This window comes from Microcebus murinus, chromosome 19 (genome assembly GCF_040939455.1).
Source record: "Microcebus murinus isolate Inina chromosome 19, M.murinus_Inina_mat1.0, whole genome shotgun sequence".
Classification (NCBI taxonomy): Eukaryota; Metazoa; Chordata; class Mammalia; order Primates; family Cheirogaleidae; genus Microcebus; species Microcebus murinus.
The window spans coordinates 27,483,594-27,492,500 of NC_134122.1; the positions used below are offsets into that span (position 1 = coordinate 27,483,594).

At 38.6% G+C, this 8,907-nt stretch overlaps 1 protein-coding gene across 2 annotated transcripts in view; it reads left to right on the forward strand.

Moving 5' to 3' along the window:
- Positions 1 to 8,320: 8,320 nt before the first annotated feature.
- Positions 8,321 to 8,907, forward strand: part of ZNF789 (zinc finger protein 789) — a 19,111-nt gene continuing 18,524 nt past the window's right edge. For both annotated transcript variants that reach the window (XR_012913514.1, XM_075995306.1), the window contains exon 1: positions 8,321 to 8,585. The gene's annotated coding sequence lies outside the window, so the exon portion shown is untranslated. The remainder of the gene's footprint in view (positions 8,586 to 8,907) is intronic.

An 8,907-nucleotide genomic window follows, 5' to 3' on the forward strand; every position in this document is an offset into this window, starting at 1 on the left:
CAAGGGATGTAGGTGGGAGGGAGGGTAAGTCAAGAAAAAAAGAGCAAAAGGTCAACACCTTTTTTTTGGTAATAATTTGCAGGAATGAACAAAATCTTACTTCAGAGCTATTTAGTCATGTATCTGCTATGTTAGGCACTGGAGATTGGAGAAATTTCTTTATTACATGGCTTCTACATTCAGGGAACTTGAAATTGGTTTCATTGAAAGCCTATCAGTCATATCCCAGTGTCCAAGAATATGCTGAACAGAGCCCTCCTGGCCCAGCTCTCTGTCTTCTGTGGCCTCCGTGTAGTATGTTTACCAACTATTTCTAAACAAAATTCCTTTTTTCAATAAAACTCCTTATGTTCTGTCATCATTCCATAACAATTCCTAGGACCAGCTTTTCTACACAGTACAAAATCCAGGAGTCCATAGATCTTATTAATAAATCATGACTATGCCATAACCTATATAAGTATCTGACACTGTCACATTAGGTGATGAATGGAGGGATACATGTTGAAGGAGAAAGATGAGATGCAGTACAGTGTAGAAAATCTACTATATGATGAGCATATTAAAGGAGAATTATTTTAATTGACAAAGTTCCTATTGGGTAGAACTCCCTAGTTAGATGTAGAGGGTAACCCTAGAATTCTGCTCCTCAAGCCCATGGGGTCATTTATCTGTCTCAGATCAGTTAATCATATTTGTCTTTATATTTTCCCTTAAATCCTCAAGTATTCAGTTTTATACAAACATTTGCTGGGGAGGTTTCCTCCCTCCAGCTGGCTTTAGAATAGAATGATACCAGCCTAAATTCTTTACCCATTTTATTAACTGTTTCCCAGAATAATCTTACCGGCCCTTTCTGAGTTTTATGGTGGATTACAATGGGAAAACATGAGGTGTGTTTGTTTGTTTTAATAGCATCATGAGGAAATTTCAAAAGATCTGGGCCTATAGTTACTAAATTATTTTCTCTAATGGTATGTGTTAATATCTCATACAGTTATGAATTTCATGGGTTTCCCATGATAAAGTCAAAAGTAAATACAGTTTGATTCCACAACTTAGGCTGATGGGATTCTCAGATTCTGAGAGAAGAGCAAAAGATGAAGCAAAATTGATTGTCTGCTTTCTTGGTCCATTTTCTGCTATTATAACAGAATTCCACAGATGGGGTAATTTATAAAGAGCTGAAGTTTATTTGGCTCATGGTTCTAGAGGCTGGGAAGTCCAAGAACATGGTATTGGCATCTGGAGAGTCATCCCATGGTGTAAGGCAGAATGGCAAGTGAGCAGGTAAGCCAGAGACAGAAATGGAGCCAGACTTATCCTTTTATTCAGATTCCAATCCTATGATAAGTAACCACTCCCACAATAATTGCATTAATTCCTTCATGAAGGCAGAGCCCCCATTGGCGTGGTTACTTCTTAGTCTCCACCTCTTAATGCTGTTACAATGGCAACTCCTATTGCTATAACAACTTAATTGGCATGAACTTTTGGGGGGACACATTCAAACTACAGCATCTGCTATATGCTGTGCATTGCCTTAGGAACTCTAGAAATTTTAACTGCCTTTCTATCCTCATTTAATACTTAAATTTATGAGAAGATTAATGTTTTGTAAAAGGGGAAGTCAAGGCTCACAAATGCTATGTAATTTGCCTAAGGTCGCACAGCTAGTAAATGACAGCATGAGGATTTGCACCCAAATCTGATTCTTGACGCTACCGTTGCAAGGTGGATTTTCTGGGTTTCTGTGAGTACAGAGCACAGGAATACCCCTATCCCATCCTCCACTTGTTCTCATTCCTCCAGTCCTGGTAGCTTCAGACTCTCCACCTTTCCTGGCAATCTTAGTTCTGCTGTCGGGTAATCTGACCTCCTCTACTGGCTGAGCTCTGCCTTCTGTGGCTTCCTTGTAGTGGGTTCACCAAGTATTTCTGAATGAAATGCTCTTTGCTAATAAAGCTTCATATGTTTTCTCTTAATTCCATAACAATTCCTGGGCCCAGCCTTACTACATACTATGTGATGTACTCCAGAGGTGAATCCTGGCAGGGCTTGTGGTTTAGAACACTGGATTTTGCCAGATACTAGAGCCAATGTCTGGAAGCTTTCTCATTCTTTCTGTATGTCAGGGGTAAGGTTTCAGTTCCTCTTTTGAGAAGATGTTCATCATCTCTGAAGAATGTCTTACAGATGTCAGTGCTTGAGTGCTGGCAGAAGAGGAAATGGAAAACTGGGATTTAGGACCCATGAGAGCCCATGTTTTACAAAGATATTGAAAGCTTTTGACTAGTACCATGAGAATTCTTTATTTGAGATGACAAATGGAAATGTAACTCCAGCAAGAAATCATGCAAATATTAACACTGAAGTGGAAATTGAAAGTTTAAACCAAGAGTAGTTTATACAGGGTGGAGCAAGTGAGATGTCATAGTCAGTGCCAATGGATTGTAGTCCTCACTGTCTTTTAAGTGATGTGTATGCCCAATAGAAGATAAACACCATAGTTTGAGACAGAAAGGCCTTTATTCTACATATAGGCACACAAGCAAGTTGGAAGGATACAAACAGATGAATATAATGTAGCTTGTATCCATAACATTACAGAGGTTATGGGAATCCTGAGGCACTTGGTACTAAGGGATAAGGGCACAAAGGTTGTAATTCCAGCCACTAAGAAACTGGATCTGGGACATAGGATAATAAGAATAGCCATAATGTGGTAGTAGCTGATTATGTACCAAGTACTGTTGTAAGCAGTTTACATGTACAGACTCAGTCATACAAAAATCTTATGAGGTAGATACTGCTGTTACCTACCTTTTACAGACAAGGAAATTGAGATCAGTAGAGGTAGAAATCTGCCACCTGGTCTGAGTTCCAAGTGAGCAGGCAAGTGAGCAGGTAAGCCAGAGACAGAAATGGAGCCAGACTTATCCTTTTATTCAGATTCCAATCCTATGATAAGTAACCACTCCCACAATAATTGCATTAATTCCTTCATGAAGGCAGAGCCCCCATTGGCGTGGTTACTTCTTAGTCTCCACCTCTTAATGCTGTTACAATGGCAACTCCTATTGCTATAACAACTTAATTGGCATGAACTTTTGGGGGGACACATTCAAACTACAGCAGATTTTTCCCTACAAGGGGAAAAATCTAGTTGCTGGAGATTGCATACCAAGAGATTACAAACTTGCTTTATGTGAATGTAATCTAAAAACAGGTTGTTCATAGAGTGACTGGGACTTATCAATAGTGTATAAACAAAGCTACAATGAGCAAGAAACAACTAATGTAGATTCCTTACATTTTCCTTTCAGCTGTTCCTTTTGTGCAAGGTCAGGAATATTGTAGTTGTTGTGTTGTTGGCGGTAGTTGTTTTCTGTTTGTGTGTGTATTGGGAGGGGTTGGGGGTGAGATTGTGTTGAATAAGCACATCTATCAAAATTAAGACAGCATAGCTATAGATATGTATGTATTTAGCAACTTTGATCTGTTATTGTATCTGCTTTTGATATCTTTGCCATTTGCCACTCAAGTAAATCTTTATCTGACCAACTGTAGTGACCATTATTACTAGCCATCCCTGATCTTATATTCAAGCATACAAATATGACTGCTCTGAGAACTCTTTGGAGTCACACAATGAAGAATAGGCTGAAACATGGATCTTAGTCCTCTTGGCATAGCAAAGAAGGGCACTAAATTGTAGCCACATAACCATACTTCTGATTAGGTTCCAAAGAGCCCCAGGGGAAGGGCGCATGTTAGGGCTTTCCCTATATTTCTTCATGGGAAAGGAGCTACTCTTGGCCAGTGGGGGAGAAGTGCAGTACCAGATATGACAATAGGTCATATGGTCACAGAACCTAAGATGAGGTCTTAGAGGATTTATATTTCAACCCACTATGCATTAATAGAATACCTTTAACAAAAAACAACATAATAGCCTCTACTTGCATCTTCTAGCCAAATACTTCTAGAAGTATTGCTTTACTTCTAGCCCATGCCTTTACCTGCTTTACCAAGGAGATCATTAAATTTCTGGACAGTTCTAATGGAAAATTCTCCCTATTATTGAATGTATAATATAACTTTCTCCCTGTAAAGTCCACCTATTGTTCTTGGTTCTGCCCTCGGGCATCAAACAGTAGAAATAATCCTTCTACAAGAGAAATCTTTAAATATTTGTAGACAGCTATCTTGTTTCTCCTAAATCTCTCCTAGGATAAATCTCTAGTTACATTAACTAATATTGTGTAATTCTTTGTGAAAGGCAATTATTAAGTTATAATTCATAAAGAGATTAGGTTAATAGATTAATCATATCTATTGCTATTTTAACCAGACAATTTACTTCTACTTTTGGTTATCACCATCCTTTAATTTACTACTAAGGAGTTTGTCATTGTTCCTTTTTTTTTTGAGACAGAGTCTCGCTCTGCCGCCCTGCCCTGGCAGAGTACAGTAGCATCATCATAGCTCACTGTAACCTCAAATTTCTGGGCTCAAGAAATCCTCCTGCCTCAGCCTCCGAAGTAGCTGGAACTATAGGCGTGCACCACCACACCAAGCTAATTTTTTCTATTTTTAGTAGAGATGGGGTCTTGCTCTTCTTCAGGCTGGTCTGGAATTCCTGACCTGAAGCGATTCTCCCACCTTGGCCTTCCAGAGTGCTAGGATTACAGGCATGAGCCACTGCGCCCAGCCTTCAATGTTCCTTTAAATTGGTCAAAATATTCCAGATGTAGTTTTATGAATGAGGAGATCAATACAATTATTTAATATAGTTACCTATACTATATTAAAACATATTGTATCAATACCTTAATTTAATTAATAAAATATTATTTTAAGCTGTATTGCTAGACATGGTATTGCTATCATTCTGTGCTTGTGGAATCAATTCTCTTTTTATTTCTCTCTCTCTCTCTTTTTTTTTTTTTTTGACCTACATTGTGAACAAATCAATTCTCTTTTAAACTAAAGTCATGTTATTGGCTTTGGTGGATAACATCATTGGTTTTATCACACCTGTGCCCATATCAAATTTACTTTCAAAGTACATCCATAAATACAGAAAAGTTCTACTCACAGCTTTAATTGGCCACATGACAGCATAGGCTAGTTAATCTGCAATAACTACATTCAGAATTTGCTCCTAGAACCAACATTTACTTCTTCAGAGATGTCTCTGGCTATCTGATCATACGATGTCATTTCTGCTAACTTGGCAGAGATAAAGAATCCCATTTTTATAAATCTTAACCCAAGTACTCTATAAGTATGCTCCAATTACTGGAGATCAGCTCGTATATGTGGCCTTCTGTGTGGGCAGCAGAGAGTCTCCAAGAGATACTGGGAGACAAGTGATAAGAAATAAGAGTAAAAGGACTCTGAGAAGCTCTTGAATAGACTTGGGGATTTTCCTCAGTAGGAGGAATTACATTAATGAACAAAGAATCTTTAAAAACTTCAGTGTGTCATTGTTCATGCTCAGGAGAATAGATGAATTCTTCGATTTTATGTCCCCTGTTCCAGGCCTTATCAGAGTAGACCAGGCCAGAATATGTACATGACCAGAGCACCTGGATGAAAGTTTTGATGCCATGCCCACAGTGCTCTAAGGTTATGTCCTTATTCTTCACCTAGAGGCAACATGGGAAATTTAGCCATATACTAGAAGTTGGATTTCCTGAGTCTCATCCATCATCTCTCAGTAAGGAGTAAGCTCAAGGTCTGAAATATATTCTGGAATTTGTAATTAGAAACCACAGGTTTTAAAAAATTAGAATGAAAGGATTCCATGCAAACACATGCTGTGTAGACATAGCCACAGTGGATCATACTATCTTGTTCTCTTTGCTGACGTGGAATATGAGTGACAAACTTAGAGTGCAGTAGAAAGATTATTTATATACCCTTAGTGTCATCCTCCTGTTTTCATAAATACAGTGGAAAGTATTTATAGTAAAACTTTGCCCCAAAGTGTTTATCATCTTTTACATTGTAACTTGATTCTTCTCTCCATAACCCATTCTCCAGCTCTAAATGTCTCTCATAACTGATAGTGACAATTGGGTTGTAATGGAAGGATGTAGGTCATAAGAGATTTGAGAGTAGCCTGTGGAAGTGATTTAAATCCAAAAGTAGTTTTTCCCATAGCATTTCTGTTTGATTCAGATTCAAATTCAATTTATAAAGAGAGTATGGATAGGGATTCTAGCACTTGGGGTCTAAGAAAGGTAATATACTTCTTTGTCAAGAAATTAAGTCTGGGACATTTAATAAAGACAGAGAGAGATCAAGGAGTGGAATCTAAGAAGATAGCCTTAGTCATCATCCAACAAAAGTCAAGAATCTAGTACCTTGGAGGAGAATGACATGCTGGTAGGGTAAGAGATTATTTCAACAGTGCTCCTAGGACAGGTCAGGCTTCCATTAATGATGGGGGTAGGGTGGGGAACCTGCAGTTTCAAGGCCATATGTGGCCCTCCAGATCCTCTAGTGTGGCCCCTCAATCCACTGAATCCAAACTTCACAAAACAAATCCTTTTAGAAATAGAAGAAGAGTCAGTGAACTTGAAGATAAGTCAATGGAAATTATCCAATCCAAAGAAAGTGGGAAAAAGATAGAAGTAAAACAAACAGAGCCTTAGTGACCTGTAGGACAATATGGAAACAATATAACAGGAATTTTCGTGGACTTCCAGTAGGAAAGGAGAGAGAGAAAGAATGACACAGAAAAAAATTTGAATAACTCATGGTCAAATCATTCCCAATTTGGTGAAAAACTTAACAAGGAGCTTAACCCTAAACAGGATAGATACAAAGAACATTATAAACACCTGAAATCCAAAGATAAAGAGAAAATTTTGAACATAGCAGAGAAAAGCAACACATTATAATAAGGGAAACGACTATATGAATGACAGTTGAGTTCTAACCAGAAAATAAAAAAAAAAAAAGATGGTGACCAGAAGATTGGAATAAAGTACTTAAAGTGAAAACAATCAATGTCAATTGAAAAGTAGCCCTGCTTTTACTAAATTTATAGTATAAATTATATTGCAGAGGACTAATTGTTGAGCAGACAGATTTTTATGAGATGTAAGTTTAAAAATAAAGTATTTATTAGCAGGGAACAGAAGGTCTTAAAAACTGAAGCTTTTCTTCCAGAGCTTTATAAGGAATTTCTGGTCTCTACCTTCTTTGAAGAATAAGAATGTGATCATATTGAAGTTGATATATCTAAAAAAATAATAATAATAACCAAATTCCCAGAGGATAGAGAAATTAATGGAGAAGGATGAATGGCACATCAAAAGTGCTCAGTAAATCTTTTCTGATTTCATGTCTATTTAACAGAACGTGTCATGAGTAACAATACCAAACTTTAGGAGAACCAGGAGGGCCACATAAATGGAACAAGTGACATGAAATTCCTAAAACCTATTTGGCCTGTTTTCAAACTCAGCAGGTAGTTTTGCATAGACCATACAGATAAACAAAAATAATCAAACATTTAACTTTTTTTTAGATGAACTATAACCCAACCCATCCATTCCTCCTGTCTTGGAGATGATCTCATTCCTTTTACAGGCTAATCATGTCTGTACACTCTGATCTCATCCACTCAAACATCTTTAGAGAATGTGAGTCACCAATATCATATTTTTAAATTTAAAAACAAAACAATAATATATTAATTTTCTCATCTCCATTAATATAAATTCTTAAGCCTAGAAGAAAGGGATAATCTTCTATACAAATACAATTTACCATAGTGACCCCAGTGAAGAAAATCTAAACAAAACAATTTCATTAGAGAAGAAATAAACAATACTATAAACAAAAAAGCTAGACTCAGATGGTTTCACAGTAGTATTCTAAAATTTTAAAGATTTGATCATCTCAACACTCTTAAACTTAATAGATAATGGGTAAAAGAAGAAAAGTTTCATTTTTAAAAACAGTATAAAATTGATACTCAAGGCTTAATGAAAATTGCACGAAAACAAAACTACAAACCATTCTAACTTATAAATATCAATGTAAAAGTACTAAATAAAATAGCCAACAGAATCCAACATCACATTTAAAAAATACATTATGACCAAAAGGTGTTTATTCCAGAAATGCAAGAATTGTTCAACATTAGCAAATCTATCAATATATTTAAGGAGAAAAAAAACCATGATAATGTCTACAGGTATTGGAATCAAACTTGAGCGCTGGCCCGACGCTCTCTGCGGCCGGTGATTGGTCCCGGCCAGGGGGCGTGTGAGTGAGACACTAGCTCGCCGCTCTCTTTGTCCCACCAGAGAGTTGAGAAACCTCCGCAGTCCTAGAGGGGACGCGGGCAGGGACGCTCTGCTCGGTGCGCGACCCCCGGCAGTCGAGCGGCTCAGAGGACTCCCCCGAGGCGGAGGCTGGGGGTCCCTTTCCTCTGTTGGAAGCTAGCGGAGCGGCGTCGCCGAGACAGAGTCCCGATCAGGCAGGGGAACCCAACAGGGGAGCCCAGCCCCGGGGCTGCTGCGGGTGGAGGTGGCGCGGCGGAGTGTCGGAGGCGCCAGCAGGTTTGGGGAGAAAGAAACTAGTGAGCTGGGAGGAGTGGGGGCCGCGGGGGAGCCGCTGCGGAGAGACCCCCAGCCTTCAGGGGACTTTGCCGAGCTTGCACGAGGCCCTTCGGGGCCGGTGGCACCAGCTTTTCAATATTTTCGGCGGTGTCAGGTCTTCAGCAGCGAGGAGGAACAAAGTCCGCAGGATGAATGGCTGCTTTACGGTATTGTTTGGTTTTGGTATAGTGGAAAACGAAATGAGATGATACAAGTTTAAGGTGTTCACACTGTTGTGAAATAGCATTTTAGTTAAAATCACATCACATCAGTGTTTTAAGAG